Genomic DNA, 25,754 nt, shown 5'->3' with positions numbered 1-25,754 from the left:
GGAAATACTTGGACATGAGTATGCCTATTCTATTTCAACCTTTTAAACATGAAAGTAATTTTGTCTAGCTTTGAGATGTCTCTTTCAAATTAATATGATTACTTAAAGGGTAGTTAGCATAAGATGCTGATGGCCTCACAAATGTGATATACAATGCTCCAAATCTGGAGGGCAGTATAACGTAACTGGATAAGAGCATAGATATGCAACAATATAAACGTGTTTAAATCTTAACCCTCTCTTATTCTCAGTTTTCTTGCCTCTAAAATGAGAATAATAGTAACTATCCTACAGGGTTATTTTGAGAATGAATAAGATGTAAAAATGTATATAAAGTCAGAGCTCTATACATGTTGATGATCTTATTTAGAGAAACACGAATATTGCAAATGGTATCTCTTAGACATAAAATCTCTTAGTTGAAGGAAGTACTAAAAACCTTTCCTGATGTAGTCATCTCCTAGGTAACTTGGAGGCACTGGGTTAGTCTGTCTGGGTAGATAGTAAGGTCTGTTAAGTATCTCATAGTACAAAGGAGAAAACTGAGGTAACCATAACTCAGGGCAAACATTCCTGTTAATAAGTTTTTGAAATATGTTTCTCACTTTGGAGTGAACAAACAAACAAACAAATAATCTTCCTTTTTTGGTAATTGTTGTTCAGTCCTCAAGATCCACCCAGGTGAAAGGTGTGAGCACAGAAAACCACCTCTTCTCTTTCATAAGATTTAAGTTTTCCTTGGGAAAGTAAGATCGAATGAAGGAGAATTCTGTTAAGTAGTTTCCCCTTCAGATTCCTCCATTTTATCTCCTGTTCTAAGCAAACGGGACTCTTTGAGGTGTGGGGATGCCTGAATGAGTCTCTCAGGAGATTACCTGGTTTTAATTACTTGGTGCTGAAGGCACCTAGACATTTTAGCTCCTTTCTTATTTAAAGCTGCTCAGACAAGATAGCTGTTTTAAATCCCATCTGGACGACTCTGGAAAGGAACAGATAGAAATTTCTGCCAGCTTTTGTAACAGATAAAGCCTGAAATCTCAGTGGCTTAAATCAGTAGTTTATTAGTTCTGCTCCATGAAAACGGAGGGACTTGTGCCTATTCTTGTCTTTTCTGCCTATGTATTTTGCAGCTTCTCTCTCTTCTAGATCATTAGAGCCCTTTCCATTCCACATGGAGAAAGACAAAAAGGATTATGGGCAGGAGTTTTTCATGAATCAGACCTGACAAGAGCACTCATAATTTCTGCTCATATTTATCAGCCAGAACTCAGTCATGAGGGCACACCTATGTGCCTATGAAGAAGAGAAAGCTGGTTTGGTAAGTAGTCAGGTTTTCTCTGCCAAAATAAACATAAATTGATATTAAATATCTATTATTATGGATCTATTTAAGCTTGTATTATTTATGTTATTCCATAAAGGTTTAGGCATCTAGAAAAGTTATCTAAAATATTACAGATGCAATTTTACATTCAGCTTTTTATTTTACATGTTATAGAAATAAACACCATAATAGCTTGCCACAAAATGCTTCAACTTTAGCATTTATTGATGTAACTAATTCTCCATCTTTGCTAGATAGAGAATTGCACCTAAAGTTCCCATTTATGTGCCTGTTCTTAATTCATACTCAGTCATTATTAGATGGCTAGGTGATATAAATTTTTATCATTTTTTAGCTACTTTTTAGACAAGAAAATGAAGGCAACATGCAGTGTTTTACAGGACGTAACAAATAAAACCTCCTGATGTAGTTCACCCTAGGGATAGGTTGTAAGGAGGCTCTGGATTAGTCTAAGCAAGAACTTGTAATTCTTTACATCCCAAGACACTCATAACAGATTTCAGCCTCTAACTTTAGAAGATATTTGGGGACTTTCCCTTATTTTTAGAAAGTAATGGCTACAAACTAATTGCTTGAATTCCCTCCATGAAAGAGTGGGAAACTATCAAAGAAGAAAGCTGGGGACATAGAAATGAGTAAAGGCACTTTATAATCTAGTAGGAAAACTCTGTCCAGTAAATAAGTGAATTATATTAATCTACACTAATAAAAGACAAAGATGCTAATTGACCGTACCTTTGCTATGCCCACCAGCCAATCAGAAGAGTATACAAATTAACCCAACAAAGATGGCAGTTAATTTGCTTACACAGGCACCCAGCAAAGACTGAAGACAGTATAGAAGGAAGCCAAGCACTGCAGAAAGGAGCCAAGCGGCGGAGAAGGGAATGGAGCCGAGGCAGCAGAGACGGAAGCGGAGTTGAGGCAGTGGACACGGGAGGGAGGTGAAGCAGAGGACACGGGAGGGAGCCGAGGGTAAAGTGGTGAAGGGAGGGAGCGAGGCAGCAGAGAAGGGAGCGAAGAATAGGTCTCAGGAAGCCCCATTCTTGCAAGAATAGGCCTGAGGAAGCCCTATTCTTGCAGGAATCTTCCTGCAAAGGGCCTCTAGTATAATTATAATACTAGAGGCCCAGTGCATGACATTCGTGCAGTGTGTGTGGTCCCTCAGCCCGTCCTGCGCCCTTTTGCAGTTTGGGAGCCCTCGGGGATGTCTGATGGCTTAGGTCTGCTTCCCGTGGGGAGTGGGCCTAAGCTGGCAGTTGGACATTGTTAGCGCTGCTGCCACTGTGCTCACCAGCAGTCAGCCTGGATGAGTGGCACTCCCCCCTCGGAGTGCACTTATCACCAGGGGCAGTTTCTGCATTGAGCATCTGCCCCCTGGTGGTCAGTGCATATCACCCTTTTATTATATAGGATAATTAACAATTAACTTGTTTACTGGACAGAGTTTGGGAACATATTAATATAGTTAATATGTTCCCAAACTTGAGTGCAAAAAGCAATGTCTAGCATGGAGAAATAATTGCATTATCTGTGACTCATCTCCTTAAACTATTATGTAAGAATTTAAATTATGATTATGAGATATTTAATAACTCAGAAAAATTTTACATGAAAAAAGTAAGGTATAAATTTGTACCTATTTTTATACCATATACAAAAATAAGCTTAAAATGGAGACTTAAATGTTAGACCTTCAATGATAAACCTCCTAGGAGGAAACAGGAAAACACAGGAAGTAAATTCTTTGACAACACTCTTAGTAATATCTTTTTGGATACTTCTCAAGGGATGGACACAAAAGAAAAAGTAAACAAATGAGACTACACTTAACAAAAAAGCTTTTGCACAATGAAGGAAACTATTAAAGTGAAAAGACAAGTTACTGAATGGGAGAAGAAATTCACAAATGAACATCTGATAAGTGGTTAATATCCAAATATGGAATTCATACAGCTTAACACCAAAATAACAATCTGATTAAAAAATGGGCAGAGGACCAGAATAGACACACCTCACTCCTGTCAGAATGGTTATCATTAATAAATCAACAAATAGTGCTGATGAGGATGTGAAGAAAGGGAACTCTCATACACCATTGGTGGAATTGTAAATTAGTGTAGACACTATGGGACACAGTATGAAGATTCTTCAAAAAATTTAAAATTGAGGTGCCATATGATCCAGCAATTCCATATCTGGGTATTTATAGGAAACTAAAACAGTGACTCAAAAAGATATATGCGCACCTATGTTCATTGCAGCATAACTAGTAATAGCCAAAATATGGAAGCAACCTAAATGTCCATCAGTAGATGAATGGCTAAAAATGTTGTGGTACATAAATATGATGGAATAATATTCAGCAATAAAAAAATGAAATTTTGCCATTTTCAACAACATGGATGCACCTAGAGGGTATTACATGTTACATGAAATAAATCAGAGAAAGACAAATATCATATGAGTTCACTTTTATGTGGAATCTAAAATAAGTGAATAAATAAAATAAACAGAGCCGTAGATATAGAGAATAAGCCAATGGTTCTAAAGGGGAAGGGATGCAAGGATTGCAATTTTAAAATACATTTGTATCATCTATTATGAATAGTAAGTGAAAAATAACCATCCACATCAAACAAAAGACTGTAAAAATACATCAATATGTTAAATTGTGCTACAAGTAGTGTGTATTTATTCTACCAGTCCTTTTTTTGGGGGTTCATTTTTTAAAAAATGTTTTCAATGCACATTATACTACACTCATTTTGGGGGAAAAAAAGAATATAAAAATATGTTCAATCACAGTAAACCTCTGTCCTTGTGGATAACTAATATGCAGACATGATCTGCCATATCTTTCATTTCATTTGTCACTTTACCAAGTTAGGGCAGAAGGTAAGTCCCCTTTATGGATACTATTTCTATTTCCCCTGTGAATATGATAGAGCTTTATCACTACCTTACTATTCTCTACCTTATGCTACAGATGCACATGTCTTATCTGCTCTACTAGAATCCATGCTCTTTGAGTTGGTACCCACGCGCCATTTTGGAATAGCAGGTCTCAGCTGTGGTGCCTCCAGCCCACAAGCGGAGCATCAGTCAATGGGAAAGGGAGGGCTCAAGTCATGGGTGCTGGCAACTGCACATCAGCCTCAGCCATCTGATTGGTGCGGTAGCTCTTTTCATATGAGAATGCGCTTTTTAATGCCAATTTGTGTCCTGCAGAAGGAAGGTGGAGAACAGTGCTCTCGCTCAACACAGCACCTTAAGCAAAAAGGTGGTGATCCTTTACACTTAAGTAATAATAGCAATTTTCAAATGGTAGCCATTTGATACCAGTCATGACTTTTGTTGAATCTGTGTATCACCTGAACTATTATTATTTTAAAATCAACTCCATTTTTAAAACCTAAATACTCTGAAAAAGTAAAAATCAGAATGAAAAATAATTAAAAAATATATGTTATGTTATGTTCTGGCTAAAAATTCTCACCTCTCAAGGCTCTGAACCAGAGACCTGTTCTCCATTTGGGAAAATGGCTAGGATTAAAGCAGTGTTAAAACCAAGTCTTTCTCCTCGTTGCAATCAGAGGTTGGCAGTAAACTGAAAAAGGAATAGCTTTATCTTCATTTTTTTTTCAGTGTAACTGAATGAATAATTTGTACCTCCTAAAATCAGAGTATCGCATTGGAATGGATCCCACACTTTGGGGAAGATAAAAGACTGATATAATGGACCTTTCATTTCTGATCATTTATCAGAATTCCATCAGAGCAACAAGACAGAACCAGTTAACTATCTAACAAATGCTGGAACGGGGACTTGCACAGAAGCCCCTCGACTACACTAGGCATGCTACCACTTTCAGCTTCTTCCCCTAGCACTCTCCTCTCAATGCAGTTTCAGCAACTCTTTCATCTTATAGCTTGACATCAACCCCTGCAGAGAGAGTATTCATATACAGTCTTCTTTCAACTGAGTAATTTCTAATAAGGGTACAGATAATTCAAATCCTAATTTCAATTTCATGGTTTATTTCTTTCAGTTGAAAATATATATACATAGGGCTGATAACTGTATATATATATATATTCATGTATATGTGTGAGTTTGAGTTGGTACCTATGTGTCCCCTCAAAACAGCTCAAGTTTGAAAATGAAATGTATTTTAATAAACACTGCCTTTATAATTATTTTAAGTGTAGACATTCTTTGGAGACACCCTATATATATATGCACACACACACAACTATATATATATACACACACTTTATATATCGTATATTAGAACATACATACACACTAGGGAAGCTTGTATATACAGGGGTGGGCAAAAATAGGTTTACAATTGTTAATATGGAAAAAATAATAAAAAATACAAGATTAAACTGTTTTGCATGCTCACAACTGTAAAACTATTTTTGTCCACTCCTGTATATGCCAGTTTATTTGTATTTTGGTAAATAGTTCTGGAATTATAGGGAATCACATTATTTTAAATGTTATGTTTACCTTCATTCAATATACATGCTAATTATCCTCATTTGGATAATTGTCTTGAAAAAACACACCAATAAATGGCTCAGCAAATTGAGATTTTCACGACTAAAAATGAAGGTGAAAAACAGCTTTCATAAAGAACTGATTCTGGCAATTCTAACTTCATTTTATAGGAAGCAATGTCATTTGAAGTCTTAACTCAGCAACTTCAGGGGTATAATTCACACATTATGCTTATGTGAAACCTTCCAAGTATTTAAAACCAGATGAAAGCTGTTAGGTTTTCAGATAAGAAAACTGTAATTTCAACTAGGCCTATAGGTAACTTATAATGTGTGACCAGAAATAAAGGCAATATTAACTACATTTCAGATATAAATTATGTCTGGGCCTTATTAAATATCTCCCAATATTATATTTTAGAATAATAAAAGATTTATGGCATGCTTACTTTATATGCATTACATTATAAAGTCCTCAAAACAACCTCTTTTGAGGTAGGAATTGTTCTTGTTACTATTTACGGATGGGGAAACTGTCTCCAGGTTAAACTTACTTGTATAAGGTCATGCAGCATAGAGGTGATAGAGGTGTGATTTAAACAAAAGTCTTTATTTTTTTAAATTTAAATGTTATTTTTCAATTGCAGCTGACATTCAATATTATTTTGTGTTTCAGTTGAACAAGCATAGTGATAAGACAATTTTATACTTTACAAAGTGTTCCCCCTGATAATTGCAATGTCCACTTGACATCATACATAGTTTTTACAGTATTACAGTGGGGCCTTGACTTATGAGTGTCCCGACTAAAGAGTTTTTCGAGATACCAGCTGTCTCTCTGCCAATTTTTTGCATTGAGTTGATAGAGTTAACGAGCTCCTTAACGAGCTTGGTCTCAGAACGAATTAAACTCGTAAGTCAAGGCCCCACTGTACTGACTATATTCCCAATGCTGTATGTTATATCCCCATGACTCTTGTAACTACCAATTTGTACTACTTAATCCCTTTACCTGGCCTCTAACGCCCCTCCCCTCTGTCAACCACCCATCTTAAACTAAGGTCTGTCTGGCTCTAAAGCCTTAGTTACTCTGGTGAAAATAACCCTTGGTGGTAGGTGGTAGCATTTCTACCCCCTCATCAGAATATGCAATTAAGGCATAGGGAGAGCCAAGCAACTAGATCAAGGCCATTCATGTAGTAAGTGGCAGGGTTAGGATTCTAACCCAGGTCTGTCATTGACTCCACAGCCTACTTATGCTTCCTCTGCCCATTCTTTGCAAAAATCCAGATCTGTCATAGCAGAGAAACAAAGAAGTGCTATCTCTCAACATATTTTATAAATTATACAGGCAGAATTTATTATATAATTTATTGGTTTTTAGCTTTATCTAAGTCTTCCAATGTATTGACATTGCATGCTCTCAGCATAGCAAAACCCAAGATGGGACGGAGGTACCTTTGTGCCTGCTCTGGTGATCTAAGTGTTCTCTAATTGGAGTGACCATAGAATATACCATGCAAACTAGGAAACTTCTGTGAAGGGTAGGTGCACTCTGTAAAATAATTTTGGGCAACAGGTGAAAAGCTTGACCATCCCAGGCAAAGCAGGATATATGGCCACTATCCTGGGAGCATAAAGAATTTCTTAGTGACACTCATAGGCTGGTGTTATCCCTGGGTTCACAGGTTCTGTTAAAACTATTCCCCTGGATGCTGGTTTTAAAATTAATTGAGTGCTTTCAATGTAAATCTGATGAAAAATATATTTATTTTATGTTAATTGATTAATCTAGTTTTAGGGGAAAATTGTCTGACATCAAGCAGGAGGTCTGGAGCCAGAATGGAGCAGATTCTCCTGCCTTTTGGGAGTTTTGTTATCTTGATAGCCAGAGGACTAACAGTAAGGTGTTGCATTTTAACCTCAAGTAAAACATTGATTTGGGGGTTCTGTTTTTGCTGTGGAAGAGTGATGCCTATGAATTCTAGTAACCCCAGAGGAAATATATTGCCTTTGACTTAATCCTTGTTATGAACTTCAGTGTAAGAACTCTTCTACAGTGGACTGTGCTATTTTCATGTTAGCAATGTAATAATTGGAAGCCGAGTTCATGTTCAAAGACTTGGAGTCAGCAACCAATTGTCAAGAAATATAATTTTTAAAAAAATCCCATTTCTAATTACATCAAAAAGAATAAAATACCTAGGAATAAATTTACTAAGAATGTAAAAGACCTATACACAGCAAACTATAAGAAATTGAAGAAGACAGAAATAAATGGCAGGACTTACCATGCTTATTGGTTGGAAGAATTAACATCATTAAATGTCCATACTACCCAAATCAATCTATAAATTCAATAAAATCCCTATCAAAATACCAAAAGAATTCTCAGAACTAGAAAAAATAATCCTAAAATTTATATGGAATTGCAAAAAATCACCTAAGCATTCTTGAGAAAGAAGAAAGGTGGACGCATCATGCTACCTGACATCAAAATATACTACAAGGTTATAGTAATCAAAACAGCATGGTACTGGCATAAAAAACAGACACATAGATCAATGAAACAGAATAGAAAGCCCAGAAATAAACCCATGTCTATAGGGTCAACTAATACATGTCAGAGGAGGCAAGAATATACAGTTGCATAAAGACAGTGTCTTCAGTAAATGATGCTGGGAAAACTGGACAGATACCTGCAAAAAAATAGAACTAGACCATTTTCTTACACCATATACTACAAAAATAAACCCAAAATGGATGAGACTCAATGTAAGACTTGAACCATAAAACTCCTAGAAGAAAACATAAGCAGTAACTCTCTGGCATTACTCTGAGCAATGTTATTTGTATATGTATCCTCCAGTGAGGAAAACAAAAGAAAAAATAAACAAAGGGGACTACACCAAACTAAGGAAACCATCAAGAAAACAAAAAGACAGACTACTGAATGAGAGGAGATATTAGAAAATGATACATCCGATAAGGAGTTAATACCCCAAATATGTAAGGAACTCATATAACTTATCCCTCCAAAAACAAAAAATCCAATATAAAAATGAGCAGAGGACCTGAATAGACATTTCACCCAAAAGGATGTACAGATGGCCAAGAGACCTATGAAAAGATGTTCAACATCACGAATCATCATGGAAATGCAAATTGAAATCACAATGAGATATCACCTCACACATGTCAGAATGGCTATTATCAACAAATTGACAAATGTTGGTGAGGATGTGGAAAAAAGGAAGCCCTCCTGCACTGTTAGTGGGATTGAAATTGGTGCAGCCACTGTGGAAAACAGTTTAGAGGTTCCTCAAAAAATTACACACAGAGCTACCATGTGACCCAGCAATTCCACTTCTGGATATTTATCTGAAGAAATCCAAAACACTAATTTGAAAAGATATATGCACTCCTATGTTTATTACAGCATTATTTACATCAACTGAAGTGTTCATTCATAGATAAATGGATAAAGAGGGAGTACACATATTCAATGGAATATTACTCAGTCATAAAAAAGAAAGAAATTTTACCATTTGTGGCAACATGGGTGGACCTAGAGGCTATTAGGCTAAGTGAAGTGTCAGAGAAAGATAAATACCACTTGATTTCACTTAACATGTGGAATGTACAAAACACAATGAACAAATAACTCAGAAGTTAACTCATAGATACAGAAAATAAATTGATGGTTGCCAGATGGGAGGAGGGGTTGGAGAATGAGTGAAAAGGTGAAAGGGATTAAGAAGTAAAAATTGGCAGTTATAAAAAATCCATGGGGATGTAAAGTGCAGCATAGGGACTATAATCAATGATATTGTAATAACTATGTGTGGTGCTAGGTCGGTACTAGACCTATCAGGGTGATCACCTCCTAAGTTATACAGATGTCTACTCACTAAGCTAAGATAATGTATGTCAACTGTGACCGAAGACAAGTTAAAAAAAGAGAAATCATAGACATGATGGTATGCTATGGAAACAGAAGCACAACCATGGATAACATGGAAAGGGAACAGGACGTTTTGGACAATCATATCTGGCTCCACTGTCTGATCTTGCAACTGGTAATAACTCTGTTAATCATGACATGTAAACTCAGGGAGCCTCAGTTTCTTCATGTCAAGGATTTTATATCTTCCAACTATTAAACATTTTTTTAATGAGCTGAAGTACATAAAATAGTCGGCATATAGGAAGCAAGCCCTAAGCAAATCCTGGCTCTCCACTCCTCTCTTTAGACTTAAAATAGCAGTCACACCCCAAGTTCTAGATCTATACCACATTTTTCACATCAGTCATAAAAAGCCACAATCTATCTTTCTCTTCGCTTCCGTCCTTCCTCCATTTTCCTTTCTTTTCTTCCTCTTGTCCTCCCTCTCTCCGTCTTCTCTTTCTTTTCCACCTCCTTCCCTTCTTTCTCTCTTTTCCCTTCCCCTCCTCTTATTCAAACAAAGACTTATGAAGTGGCCAAATTGTTATAAAATGTACATACTGCACATGGAAAGTAATTTGACAGAATTAAACATTTGACCTTTTAAAAATGAATCATTATCAAAACAATTAGCCATTTAATTAAGCATTAGTTGAGTTAGTTTGCAAGGTCTTTTGGGAAGGATCTCAATGACCATATCTCATAAAGCTAACACAAAGAATGTGCAAAGTGATGAAACAGTTTTCCTCCGGAGGATAAAATTCTTCGTAGCAAATAGATACATGAATATTAACTTTAAATAAAATGCTCTTCAACATTAGTTTGATTCCTTAAAACTAAATAAAAAAATTCAATATGTAACTGTGTAAGTCTCCTACTATCCTTAGATGGGAACTTCTGTTACTGCTCATGGTTGTTTTTATTCTTTTCTTTGACCCTTTTCGTATGGCCTTAATAATAGGTCCTGGAATGGAACCAAAGTCACAAAAGGATCTATAAAAAGGGAATGAAGGAATGTAGATAAAAGAAAGAGGGGGAAGACCAACTGGCAAGGCTCAGTGGTTGAGCTTCGACCTATGAACCAGGAGGTCATGGTTCGATTCCTGGTCAGGACATATGCTGGGGTTGTGGGCTTGATCCCCAGTAGGGAGCATGCAGAAGGCAGCTGATTGATGATACTTTCTCATCACTGATGTTTCTATCTCTCTCTATCCCTCTCCCTATCCCTCAGAAGTCAATAAAAATATTTTTTTTAAAAAGGAGAGAAAGAAAGAGAGGGGAGTTAAGGAATTAAACTCCTTTATCTTGATTTAGGAGATTGTGAGGGCATCTAAGGATTTAATGTATGAACTTATTTTTTCAGTACTTTTTAGCATCAGCAGCTGGGTTCCGGTAATTGAATGCTGATTACTGCATAAAGAAGTGAAAAATAGATGTTAATTAGATAAAATTGTCTGATGAGAACAGCAACGTTTGGGAAACCTGGGCCACAAGAAAGACAGACCTTCTGCAAGTTTGTCAAACAAGGGGAAGTTCCCCTCCTTAAGGCAATCCTCCTTTCTCTGTCCTCTCAAAAATCCTCCTAAACATCCTCAAACAGCCTCTGTCTGCCTCCCAGTGCAGGGTTGGGATGACACTGACTGACATGTACAGTGATGGAAACCTTGTGACTTGGACTCACCTCACCGCCAACCCCAGATCTTTTCACCAGTTCGGCCAGTTTAAGGAATGAAAGGCTTTCCTGTGTTTTTCATGCCAGTCAATGTCTGGGTATTACGTATGGAATGGCACTGAGGCTGTGAGAAGAAATCAGAACAATTTTTCTACCTGGAATGCTCCTCCTCAATTTACCAGAGCTCTCATTCCCTCACTCCCATCCACACTGCCTTGAACACCACCCTACAGAACTGTGTTAACCGACAGCATGGAGGTCTCCAATTTTAGTGCATCCAGAAATCCTTCTCAGAGCAGGGAGGGGTGTAACTATGATTTATTAGATTCAGAAAGTGCCCATGGGTCTTCATTTTTAGTAGGACTCTCAGGCGATTCTGACTCGGGTGATCAGTAGACCACTCCAGTGTAGATTGGAGACTATTCTAAGGAAGTCATACCTCATCAGAGCAGGCGAGACTCCCTCCCTGACTCAAAGAGTTAGCTGTGCGATGGGAGTTCTGAGGCATTTAGAGGGCACTCATCCATAGGAAAGGTCAGTTACTGCCCAGGAAGGCACACTGGATGGAAGGGGGACACGGTGCGGCCCAGCCTCAGGTTTCCAGATGCAGCTTCTGTGGGACTGAAGTTCTGAAAAGGGACGCTAGGCATCCTCGAAGACAGAGTGTAGTTCTGCTGTGCGGTGCATTCCCAGAGGGTGGGGCCATGACATACATAATATGTGTGGAAGTAACTCCTTCCTTTTCCCTTTTACTCAAGAGCGCAAATAGACTTATGAGTAAGTAAAAATGATGCCATTATATGGAGAGTAATTGATTCACTCCGCTCGCTGATGTGGTCAATCATTCACCAACTTCCACACTGTCGCTGTAATTGGTATATGATGACTTACCACACCGCTCACAACTGCTTTGGACACACACAGTACAGAACTTGGAAAAGACAGTTGGCTTTGTCCTTTCTGGACCTGAGAGGATGAGGGTCCCAAGCTGCCATGGTGGGGATTCAGGAAAGGGCCTGTCCTGAGCTGGAATCCTAAGTGACACCCTCCCACCTGCGCCCGCCCCAGGTTCCTCTGCACTCCTCTGGGACTGAGGAAACAGCTCCACAGGAAGACCTTTATTCTCTGCACTTTCACTGGGAGTCATGCAGGTCTTTAGGGAAAGCTTTTGGGCAGCTTTTTGAGTGCTGGAGGTTCAATGTCGTTTTGAAGGACGATGGGAACTTGTGAAAACATAGGACAGAGCCCTCTGGAATCAGCAAAGCCTGCAGGTTCTATTGGGATAACCTAAAAGCCCTTGAAAATCCTGCTTCTCCCCCTACTCACAATGCTGGTCACCATGGCCGTGTCACTGCCACCTGGAGTTACACCCTTTCACTCAGGGATTATCCCAGCACTCAAAGTTCCTGGTCAAAGTGTTATTTTCTCTGTTTACTGAATGAAATTACTGACCATCAGCAGCTGGGTTTAATAGACATGGAGTAGGTAACTAAGATAACCATCAAAGACATTTACTCAAAAGTTGAAACTGCAGCCATCACTGAAACGAGTAGAGGAAGTTCCTTGCTTATCACTTTTACCGAAAGAGAGGGTCAACAGGCCAACAGTATGCATAATCTCAACCTAATTGGGAGACTTCCAATCTTATTTCATGCTAGAAAATTCCAAATGCTACTTGCTTTTAGGAAATGCTTGTGACAAGAGTGAAAAATGGGAGATTTAGAAGCATGATACTAAGTTATCAGACCTGCCCCAGACACACTTCACGTTGCTCATTCTGTTGCCAGAGGCGTTATTGAATGTCTAGACTTGTGATTTGCATTCAGGACTATCAGAGTGAGGACATGGGAGCACTTTTTTCTCATCATGCATTTAGCTTTCGGGGCTTTGACTTCAGAAATAATTATTTCTATACTTAATAGCTGAGGGGTAAATTCTGTGGGTCTGATCCACATTTTTGGTTACTGGCAAGAATTCAGTCATTAAAGTTAAGTCAATACTGTGATTAACATTCTATTTGATGTGCCAATCTTAGTAATGTTATGTACTATTTCAACTATCTTTCTCTTTAAAAGTCCCTGTTAAGGAAAGCGTGTGTATTTGGTTTGGGATACAAGACCTACTGAAGAGTGGTATGCTGGTAAAATGTTTAACAACCAGTTATCCAAAGAAAAATAAAGGCCTGTTTTCTAGCCTTTGCTGATTTCCATGGTGTAAATACTCCCACCACAGCCATCTAGCTGACCTGTGGAATCAGCACATTTATAAAATTGTGAAAAAGTAACTGTTGACTCTTGAAAATCTGGTATGAGTTGGACCCAATACACAGAGTAACTGGATCCTACTTTTTAAAATTAAATAGCTCCATTCATATGAGTCTGGGCAATACTTTATATATTGTATATAAACTTTCTGTGATCAAATGTGGCAGCAAATCCACTGTATTCTTAAACAGTTGTTGTTGGGTTCAAAATACTGGTGTGCCTTATTTTATAAGACTGTTTCGGAGGAAGGAGCTACAAGTGACTTGAAAATATCTCAAATTCATTACAGGAGAAACTAACAACTAACAAAAGAAATTATATTTGCCTATCAAATAAAACTTTCTTCTGTTAAAAAAGTAGATATTTATCTATTGTGTTACTACATGTTCACATTTGGAAGCACAGTGAAAGGTGAAAATGTAGAGAGAGAGGCTCTTAATCATAATTGCTGCTGCTGATTCGAAAGGAAGTGTCTTGAAGACTGGAAGGCAGCACAGACTGATGGTTAAGCCTGTGGGTCAGGCTGGTTTACCACCTACCACCTGGATTAGTGAACTTGGGGAAGTTACTTAACTTGTCTGCCTCAATTTTCCCTGTAAAATGAAATAATAATAGTATCCACCTCATAGAATCATCAAACAAGATATACTAGTATATGCTTAGAACAGTGTCCACAATCTCGTAAGGACCACATATTGCTGTTTTTATGGTCACAGAGGCCCAGCAATCTGTGCTCTAACAAGCCTGGAGGTAATTGCAACCCATACTAAAGTTCGAGAATGCTGGTTCAGATTACCATGGGAATCTGTTTGTTCTAGAGAAGTCGACACCCTTTCTAGAAGAGTTGACTGAACACTCTCACATTGCCTATCCCAGAATCACCTGAAAAGCTTATGTAAAATGATCCACATCTGTGTAAAATAGGAGAAAACATTTAAATATATCTTTGCCTCTGTATGAATAGAATAGCCCTGGAAGAACACAAAGATAATATTGGTTACTTCCTGGGGAAGGACCTGGGTAGATAAGAGGCAGAGGTGGGTCTGAAAAAGTTTCTTTTATATACTAATGTTCCTTTTGAATTTTTAATGACACACAATTTAAAAACTTTTGAAATATTGTTAAATAATAGATAGAGTAAAATTATTATATATTATATAATGCTATACATTAAATATATTTAAATATTTAATTTATTTAGTTTATTTAAATATAAATATATATATGAAATGCAGACCTGTGGGTTTTACGCAAAGCACACTAATTCAGAACCCAGAATCAAACCTTTCCTCCATTTCCTTATCCATCAGTTGGCACAAAAATGACTATCCTCATTTCATCACTGGGTCGAATGGGATTAGATCTGACACCATTTCTAAAGTGCAAAGTTAATGTAAAAGGCAATTAAATCTGGCTTCCATGGATTGATTACACATTTATGACATTTTAACAACATTTTGAATTTAGTTGGGACAGAAATCTCTTAACCAGCAAATAGAGTTTCTAAACTACTTAAAAATTACACAAAGCTTATGTCCAAAAATCTATTTCCCCAATAAGAAAATGCAGAGGAGATTAATCGCCTGTCTTTAATCCCATTCCATTGTACAAGTGTATGGATTTTATAGTAGATCTACTACTTCGAAAGAGTTTCTTATTCCAACAGAACAGGGCACATTCGACTCAAATTGATCTACGATGCCCTTGCCAAAAGGGAAGCATTCCCTTTATCTGAATTGTTATTAATTACCTTCCCACAGGCTGTACATTGCCGCATGTGACCCTGCCCACACAGAAGAGGGATGTAAATGAAGTGATGGCTTGAGCAATGAATTAAAACAATCCAGGAAGGTGCTTTCCCTTCCAGCACACAGCCTGCATTGCCACCTTTGTTCCAGTAGATGAAGCTGGAGTTTGAGTGGTGCCCAGAGAGGTGCTGCCCTCAACACCTCTACCGGAAAGGCAGCCTTCTGGGAGGAAAAGGGACTCATTCTCCCAAGAGATCACATTCTGTCCAGTTTTGAAGCAAAGTCGCTTCTCTTCTTTGTAACAGAATTGTCACATCTGGACTTAAACTACTTCTTTCTACTTAGGCAGGTCCAGAGTTTGCTTTTACATAGAATAATTTGAGACCAAACAGCAGGAATTTTTTCAAAAAACCAAACCCTTAATAATAAAGTCATAGTTATAATCTATATGCCAGACATGGTGCTGAGCCTTTCTGTGCATCATCTTACTATTCCTCATGACTCTGTGAATGAGGTCATGCTGTGTATCCCTGATTGACAGATGAGAAATGTAGCCGATGCACATGCTAGTCACAGGTCTGGCTCTGCCATCTGTACTTCTCTCTGCTGCACTATAGCCACATACCCTTCCCCCACTTCTAAAAGAGGCTGTTGAAAATTTTACCTTCTTTCTTTTGAGGGACTAAGTTGTAGGAAGGAGAGTCCTTAGGTTGTAGGAAGGTACACATTTCAATGCTGTACCCTTTATACAGTTCCAGGTGAGTAAATGCTGGGCCAGGAGTCAGCCTAGCTGGAAAAGAAGTGTTTATGTGATAGGAATGAATTATGAGCTGGGCACGCCCATGGTATTTTGCAGAACCTTCTGTATATATTTTTAAAATCTAAGTTTGGTTTCCAGCACATACATCTCTGTGAGAAATCCCTTGAGAAGATTCCACTAGGGCAGCAACACAGACTCCTGTGCCAACTGACTTTTATGTAAATGGGGAAAAAATGAATCGGAAGCAAACACCTGAAAATTCATAAGATGGTGTCTCTCAATAATGATGCAATATTCATGCAAATAGACTCTGGGCATCATGCTCAGATTTGGAGTGTGTTTTTGCTTTTTCTCTTTCAGAAAGGGGAAGACCAGGAAGGAGAAAAGATGCTCACAATCACACCCCAGAAACAAAGGCCAGGGGAAGCGTTCCACAGTCACTCCTAACAGTGTCTGAGAATTCTACCTCCCAACAGACAGCCGGGGCACAGTAAGCTGCTGGGAATAGCCCCACCCTCTGGGGGACTCATTCATTATTCCAGGAGCCAGAGCACTCCAAGGGTGCCCAGCAAGTTTTCCCGTGGCTTACCCTCATCTCAATTGACAATTATTTTTTTGTTTCTGTACATCCTCAGGTTTCCATGATTCCCCAGCTACTAGTATAAATAAAAATAAACAACCCAGGAGCATCTATTACAAATGATAACATTCTAGGGAGAGCTCTTGACTGCATATCCTCAAAAGGCAAGTTTTATTGGAACTAAAAAAAAAAGGATGTGAGTATGATAAACAGCAGCACTATCACTCTACACATTTTAAATATTTCACTACTGTGTTGGTAAAATATTTAAAATGATTATCTGAACTGCTCCCCCATCACACGGGAGCCGGAATATGTCACTCTCCAAAACAACTGTCTGACAACCTCATGTGAGCGCAACGCTTTCCAGAAAACCATTCATGCCTAAGAGTGACTGCGGCTGTTTTTATTTTTAATAGGAAAGAAATGGATCTGAAATTAAATAGGTGCTGAGACGAGGCAGGCAGAGATGTGGCAAGCTGTTCGCCCCGGACCCAGGCTCTGCAAACAAGCTCCGGTAGGCTGCGATGACAACATCATTTTTGGTTCCGTTGAGGGTGTGCTTGGCGGCCTTTAGTTCCCTTGGCCTGCACAGTGCCTCTGGGAAGGGCATCCAAGGAAAGAGCCCCTCATACCTGGCCACGCTCTGAGCATTGTTTGTCCCTTGTGCCCTCGGCTCCTGGGACGGGATGTAAGAGCACTTCAGCTCAGAGTCAGCCTTGGCATTGATCCTGTCCTGTTTTCTAAAAATTTCCCCTGCTGCTTTAGTCTCTAAATGAGCCATCTTTAGCTGACCTGCAATTCAGTGCAACAGATGCCTTGGAAGGACATGGAGCATGTTGCTGGAAGTGGAGCAAACAGGCCATTAATTAGATTTTATTTCTAAGTGGCGTTCTAGGCTGATTTACAATGATCTTTGATACAGAATCTAGCACCAAGGCCTAAGACTCCATCAGGAAGCTCTATGACACTCTCCCACATGTAGATGACCAAATCTAAGGCTGAAAAGTCAAAATGACAAATACAGAAAATTTGTTGATCCTTTTGGACTGATAATTGATACTATTGGTTGAGAGCTTACTATATGCCATATAATCTACATATCGCTTACAGCCCTAAGAGGAAAAGAACATTGTTTCTATTTTATAGAAGAAGCCACGGGCTCAGAGACGTTAAGTTCAAGTTCACACAGCTAGTAAGAGGTGGAAGTGGAATTTGAATGTTGGTCCATGTTGTTCTAAACTCCACGCATTTAATTGTTAAGCCAGAAATAGGAGATGTGCTTCACATTGCACAACAGCTCTATTCCCTGGGAATGATGACCTGAAGCACTGGGTTTTGGTGGCTTCTGAGGCTGAGCGTGGGGGCTCACCAGGAAGGAGGATCAAGCCAATTAGCAGTGTGTGGTGAGTGGCAACGCTCCTGCCAGGAATTGCCATCCTTTCTGCCATTTTACTGCCTCGCAGTCACCAATCTCTATTTTCTGTGAGTTTAACATGTGTGGGAAGGAAATGCAGTAAGTGAAAATCCTAGGTTTGGTATCCCCCTGGTCACTGTTCACTGAGTGATCTTGGGGTTGTCATTTCCTCTCTCTGTTTTTCATATAGTCCCCCCTTATCTGCAGTTTCTCTTTCTGAGGTTTCAGTTACTCATGGTAATCCTCAGCCCTTAAATATTAAACAGAAAATTCCAGAAATAAATAATTCATACATTTTAAATTGTGCACCATTCTGAGTAGTGTGATGAAGTCTCAAGCCCTACCACTCCAACCCACCCAGACACAGTCATCCCTTCGTCCAGCATCTCCACACCCTAGACACTCCCTACCCATTAGTCACTTAGTGGCTATCTCGGTTATCAGATCTACTGTCATAGTCTCACAGTGCTTGTGTTCAAGTAACGCTTATTCTACATAATAATGGTCTCCAAATATGGTTAGCTGGCAATTTGGATATACCAAAGAGAAGCTGGAAAATGCTTCCTGTAAGTGAAGAGGCATCCTATCTAATAAAGAGGGAATATGCAAATTGACCATCACACCATCACAAAGATGGTGGCACCCAGTCCCCTCAGCCCTGCCGGAGTCCCCCAGTCCTTTCAGCCCCACCAGGGGTGGCAGGCCCGCGGTGCTCCTGCCGCCGGAGTCCCACAGTCCTTTCAACCCAGCCGGGGGTGGGAGGGCAGGCAGCAGGTGCACGGTGCGGCTGGACCTGCCCTCAGCCCCCCAGCCACCTAGGGCTGGCCCGAGGCATAGGCAAGCCTTGGATGGCGGCTGCCCAGCCACCCAGGGCTGCCTGAGGCTCAGGTAACCAGAGCTGGCTGAGGCTTGTGCTGCCAGCAGCAGCAGCAGCAGAGGTGTGATGGGGGCGTTGCCTTCCCCTGATCACCGGGTCGCCTCCTGCCACTGAGGGCTCCTGGACTGTGAGAGGGAGCAGGCAAGGCTGAGGGACCCCCCCCCCCTCCAGTGCATGAATTTTCATACACTGGGCCTCAAGTGTGTATATAGGAAAAAAAACAACATAGTATATGTAGGAGTCAGTACTATCTGTGGCTTCAGGCACCCACTGGGGGTCATTAAATGCACCCCCTTTGCATATGGAGGGGACTGCTGTATGATCTGAAAGAATTACATTGGAATTTTGGAATAAAGCCTTTGTATATAAATATATATAGGGATAGGCAAAAGTAAGTTTATAGTTGTTCATATGGAAAATAATACATGTATGCACAACTGTAAATCTACCTTTGCCTACCCTTGTATATTAAAATTATTATACCAACTAAATTGTTTTTAAATTATCTTATGAATTTTATTTGCTTTACATTCTCCTCCTGATAGTAATCTACCTAAATGAAAATTAAAAATAAAATTGAAGTATAATAAAATATGTAATCTTTATATAAAACAGGATGCTGCATTTACCTCCTCTTTAGCATACCTCTGCAATGCCACCAAAACTTGGAAGAGTATTCTACTGTGATCCTTTGATATCAGTGACAATATTAAAATGAAAGATTTCCTGTTATAATAAGTAGAAATCATCCATTATTACATATCAAAGGACACATATCAAAGGTGTACCAAGGGATAAAATGAAACCAACTCTTTCTCAGAATTAAGCAAAAAAAAAAACAACACCAAACAAAAAAAACAAACAACAAAAACAACAACAACACCCTTAATGTAAATGAGAGCCAATGAAAACCAGTGTTGTTTTATACCAGTGATGGTGAACCTATGACACGCATGTCAGAGGTGACATGCAAACTCATTTTTTTGATTGATTTTTCTTTGTTAAATGGCATTTAAATATATAAAATAAATATCAAAAATATAAATCTTTGTTTTACTATGGTTGCAAATATCAAAAAATTTCTATATGTGACATGGCACCAGAGTTAAGTTAGGGTTTTTCAAAATGCTGACACGCCGAGCTCAAAAGGTTCGCCATCACTATTTTATACCCATAAAATGTGCTTCTCATGTGGGTAGTCATTATCATGCACTAATTAAGGAGGCTGGGTTCCAGCCCCACCCTATGTTGACACTGAAGGAGACAGGGCCAGACATACACAGCTCCTATTTCCAACATCAGCTACTGAGTGTTTTAGCTTGTATTTCACTTGGTGGCAATACTTTTGTCTTGATATTGAGAGGCAAAGATGCAAAGGAAGGATTCCTATTTACTCAGGAGAAACAAAATAATGTGTAGTCTTGAAGCTATAGTCAGAAACAGAGGTAGAGAAAGGCATGACTATAATGTATTTGAACTTGCAGGAAGCCAAGTGCCTTTCTATGTCATTCATTCATTCAGTTCCCTTGCAGTGACTAAGCAAGAAACTCTTTTATTAATAATCAATTTGCAGCCCTCCCTGGTTTTGTTCAGTGGATAGAGCATCAGCCTGCAGACTTAAGGGTCCTGGGTTCTATTCTCATCAAGGGCACATGCCGGAGTTTCGGGCTTGATCCCCAGTAGGGGGCGTGCAGGAGCAGCCAATCAATGATTCTCATCATTAATGTTTCTATCTCTCTCTTTCCCTCTCCCTTCCTCAGAAATCAATAAAAGTATATTTTAAAAAATCAATTTGCACATTAAATCTGAGGTCTTCTGCCTTTCCAGAGGGAACTGCCTTTCCAGAATGACATAACAAGTCATAGCCACTGGAGGCACATTGTCTTGGATTGTGGGCAGCCAGTATTACAAATTAATACTTTTTTGCTTCTAAATCCAGGAGACCAAATGCATTGCCATTGCCTTTAAAGGGAATATCTTCAAAGCTTTGATCACCATTAGCCAGATGATTACCATGCCCTTAGCCATCTTCATGAAACAGATGTTGTCTTGGCATTTTTCCAGCTCTCCCTGTGTCATCAAGTCTAACATTCCTTTTTTATTAGTTGGTGTGCTGTTTATTTCTGGCCCAGAGTGATGGGGCTCCTTCTTGGCTCTGCCATGCCGTTGCTTTGGTTTCAGATGTAAGAGGTTGGCCTACCTGGGATGGGTGAGGACATTCCCTTCGCTCTTGCTCAGACCATCTGTGAAGAGCCTCAGGCAGGTTGGGGGGGGCGGGGTTATAAGAAGGCAATAAGAGAAGGGCCCTTTAAGTGGTATTTTTTTCTGGCTTCGGACCCTGTGTTCATGTTTAGCTTCTAATGTGACATAATGAATTATGAACAAAGGTAATTGCAGGACAGGAGTTTAATGTATGAAAGCAAACCACAGGTCAATTAGGAGAGTTGATCAATATTTATATTGCTCTTCAATGAAAGGAAATACCCTGATAGATTTTCCTTGGGATTGCTGATGAGTATTTGCAGTCAACACATGGAGCTTTTCATTGATCTCAGTCAAATTAAAATTTTATTAACAAGCCAGACACCCATCTATATTTTTCTAGAAGTTCTCTTTCTCTGAAAGCCAGTTAATGCGCTCTCTCTCTCTCTCTCTCTCTCTCTCTCCTAACATTTAAGTACCTGCTATGTCCCAAACACTTCCCCATATATGATTCTCACCTAATCCCTCTAACAACATTGTAAGGTCATAGTTTTAATCTCCATTTACAAGTAGGAAAATTGGGGCAGAGAGAAGTGACTTGTCCTTTATCACCAGGTAAGAAAAAGCAAAACATGGACTCAGACGGTCCTGGTTTTCTCTGACCATAAAGATGATGGGAAAGGATAAAGGATGAGGCTGACCAGGAAGTGTCCCTGGACCAGTAAGCCTAGGAGCGGCCTTAACCCACCGGGGAGGCCTGAGGGTGCTGCTCCTGCCTTGATCAGAGAACGGAGCTTCATGCTCATGTACATGAGCAAAGGGCCAGCGAGTCCAACGTGGCAGCTCCAAGACAGGAACAGAATGCAGTACATGTGGCCCTAAAGCCTTTGAGACTCACTTCGGTGCCTTGGTTTTAGGCGGTGATAAAGCAAATACAGTAGTATTTCCAACAGTATTGCTACGCCCTGGCTGTTTAGACTGAGTCTCCTCACTTTGTTCAAAGGCTGGTTTTAGACATCCAAGCACCATGCACCGGGTTAGATAGTTTGAGGTTTAATCAATAAAATTGAGTAGGAAAGAACGCAGGAGCCACACTGCCGCTTCCAGGCTCGCTGCACTGGGCAGACACTCCGTTCCCGCCTTGCGTTTGATCTACAGACTCTCCGTGAAAACGGTAACTTTTCCTTCCTGCATGAAATTTTAAATTCCAGCTTGCAGCGTGTCCTGTGGGCCGCGGGGTTACCCTGGCAATCAGCTCTTGAAGCGGCCGGACTTTATCTGAGAAGCGTCTTAATGAAGATTACATTACAGGTCAGAATTCTGTCTCTGTTCCGCTTTCACACATCGGGGCCCTGTTCCCAAATGGATGATCTAATGCATACTCAACAATTTCCTCATAAATATACCACACGCACTTTATCAGCAGGCCACTGCCAGGAATCAGATCTTCTGTATAAAGGAAATGGAATATACTTTAGCAGCTAATGTGTGAGAGATTTCCAGAAATGGGAGAAACAGTGCAGGGTGGTGAAAACACACATAGGTATGCAAATAAAAACAGGCACACATGCGCACACACGCGTGCACAAATTAATGCTTACTTAGTGCTTCCTACATGCCAGTTCTGACCTAAGAACATGATATGCATTAACTCAATTCCCCTGACAACCCAATGCAGTAGGTTCTGCTTTCTTCCCATTTTGAGAACAGGAAACGGAGGCACAAAACAGTGAGGTGATGTGCCTACCTTAGCTCACACAGGTAATAAGTGGCAAAATTGGGATGTTAATACTGAGCAACCTGGGTAAGGAGGAGGCACCCTTCACTACCCTACTATCCCGGCTCCCGGTCTGTCCTGAGAGCAGAGAACCTGGTGTGAATCTCTACCCTGCTTTGTGATCTTGGACAAGTCACTCCAATGAAGCTCCGCCTGTCTTCCTGTTTGCAAACTGCGGCTGATAATAACGCCTCCTGACAGCTGAGAGGAGTTAAACAGAAAATAGGGTGTTTTGTAAACGGTGAAGTGCTGTATACACATCATCTATTATCAGTTGTGGATGCAGCGCACAGTCACACTGTGTCTCTCCCACCTGGTTCTCTGTTTGCCCCGGCTCCATCCCACAATGAACCAGACACAGAAAAACACATACCAATTTCTAATTAAATACATGCAAGCAGTCCTTGAAATATATTCATACAGCATGATTACTGCATCATTTCATGTCGCAGAGACATCAGGGAATTGATTTCAGAGCAATGGGAGCAAATTCTGCCATCTAGTTATGAAAATGCATGCAAGGTATAGGCTCTATAAATCTAAGCACTATCTCAAAAAGTAGGTGTTAATAGTAGAGATAGTATCATCATCAAAACAATGAAACTGGTGAAGATGGGAATTAAGTGCTTGTCAATTTCTGTGCCTCTAGCTCTGAAGTAGACACCATAGCTAGTTCTTGTTCTTTAAATTTTTACATTCTAGAGCAGTGGTTCTCAACCTTCTGGCCCTTTAAATACAGTTCTTCATGTTGTGACTCAACCATAAAATTATTTTCGTTGCTACTTCATAACTGTAATGTTGCTACTGTTATGAATCGTAATGTAAATATCTGATATGCAGGATGGTCTTAGGCGGCCCCTGTGAAAGGGTCGTTCGACCACCAAAGGGGTTGCGACCCACAAGTTGAGAACCGCTGTTCTAGAGGAAGAGTAGGGTGAGAAGATTGACCTTGACCAAAATCTACTAGTTTATATTCATCCTCTATCACTTTTTAAAATCCTTGTAATACCCTATATGGTGATATTAGTACTACAGTGGGGCCTTGACTTACGAGTTTAATTCGTTCCGTGACGGAGCTTGTAACTCAAATTACTCATATGTCAAATCTTAAAGTGAACGAGTGAGACACGTGATGCTGGGCTGATGTTGTGGCGTTCACTGTGACGTTCGCTGCACCAACTAGCGGTGGAGTATCTGAAGCTGGCTCATAACCCGAATTTTAGCTCGCAACTCAAAGCAAAAAATTGGCCGAGAGACAGCTCGTATCTCGCAAAACTCGTTAGTCGGGACGCTCGTAAGTCAAGGCCCCACTGTACTCCCATTTTACAAATGGGGAAAAGAGTTCGTTTAAATTACTTGTTCAAGTTGTAATTATCACAGTTGGGGAAGGGAAGAGAATGGGGTATTTAATTATAAGATAAAAGCCATAAACAATGGTGTTTGGGGGAGATATTAAACTGAAGTAATCATTTCTGTTTTAAAAGGAAATTAGGTACATGTGTCTCTTGACTCTCTGAATTATTTTAGTTGACAGTTAGATGCGATATAAATACGTGGAAATGAGACAACAGAACTGTTGTGACATCCTTCTTTTTGAATGAGGAGAGCGGGCGTGTCTGCCAGTCGCTTCTCACTCTTCAAGATAAGTGTCATAACACATCAGCTATGTGCATCATGTATACACAATGTGTGTTTATTTTTTCTCCCACATCCTTTTGGTTCTGAATCTGCTTTGATGTGAAAGTGTGATCATTTTAGTCAAAATAGTATTTCAAATTTACAGTGATACAGGATGAATAAGTTCCAGAGAAATACTCTACAAGATAGTGCCTGTTGTTAACAAGAGTTACTTGTGTACTTCAACATTTGTTACCAGGGTAGACCTCATTTTAAGTGTTCTTGCCACAAAGCAAACAAACAAAGAAACAGGACAGAAGACAACTTTTTGAAGTGATGAAAATGTTTCTGACCTGGATTGCAGTGATGTTAGCATGAGTGTTTACATATGTCCAAACTCACCAACTGTGTACATTTGTTATGTGCAGTTTCTTTTTGAATACCAATTCCTTAATAAATCTGGAAAAAGAAATAAATATGATTTTATTTCCCTTTTTAAAAAAATGTAGCTTCTCCATAACAAAGCACCAGGCATACAGTTCACAGTATGCATCCAACATAAAAAGTTAGGATACCCCCAATTTTTCCCTCTTCTCACATACTGCCAAGCCAAGACACTACAGTTGGATCCTGGAAGTCCTTCCCTGCAATTCTTTCCTGATAAATCAGCTGTGCACGTTGGTACATTAATTATGCCAACTTCCTGAGTCATTGATTCCTCATCTGTAAATTGAGGATGATAGTACTGAACTCTTAGGAGTGTTATTGGTATTAATTCATAAAACATGAGAAAAAGTTTAGCACAAAGTAAGGCTACATAGTAGGTGGGAAATATTTATAATGCTCAATTAGTGTTTATTACTATCACTCATGTTTGTATTATTTTATTATTCTATTGGCTGAGAGAAATATAGTCTGCATATGCAAAATCTTGTAATTCTTCAACACTTCCCTCAATATTTCAGTAAACTGAATGGAAAAAAAAGATCAAATAGCAAGCGCAAACAGATTGTAGTGAAGTGAGAATTGCCATGGCCAGA

At 39.5% G+C, this 25,754-nt stretch overlaps 1 protein-coding gene across 1 annotated transcript in view; it reads right to left on the bottom strand.

Annotated features, from left to right (window-relative positions):
* LOC102259323 (leucine-rich repeat and immunoglobulin-like domain-containing nogo receptor-interacting protein 2) overlaps window positions 1-25,152 on the bottom strand; it is a 37,198-nt gene extending 12,046 nt beyond the window's left edge. Inside the window, exon 1 of the mRNA XM_005875620.2 lies at window positions 25,117-25,152. The gene's annotated coding sequence lies outside the window, so the exon portion shown is untranslated. The remainder of the gene's footprint in view (window positions 1-25,116) is intronic.
* Between the last annotated feature and the right edge of the window lie 602 nt (window positions 25,153-25,754).

This window comes from Myotis brandtii, unplaced genomic scaffold, assembly GCF_000412655.1.
Source record: "Myotis brandtii unplaced genomic scaffold, ASM41265v1 scaffold467, whole genome shotgun sequence".
Classification (NCBI taxonomy): Eukaryota; Metazoa; Chordata; class Mammalia; order Chiroptera; family Vespertilionidae; genus Myotis; species Myotis brandtii.
This window is presented reverse-complemented; position numbering and strand designations above follow the sequence as displayed.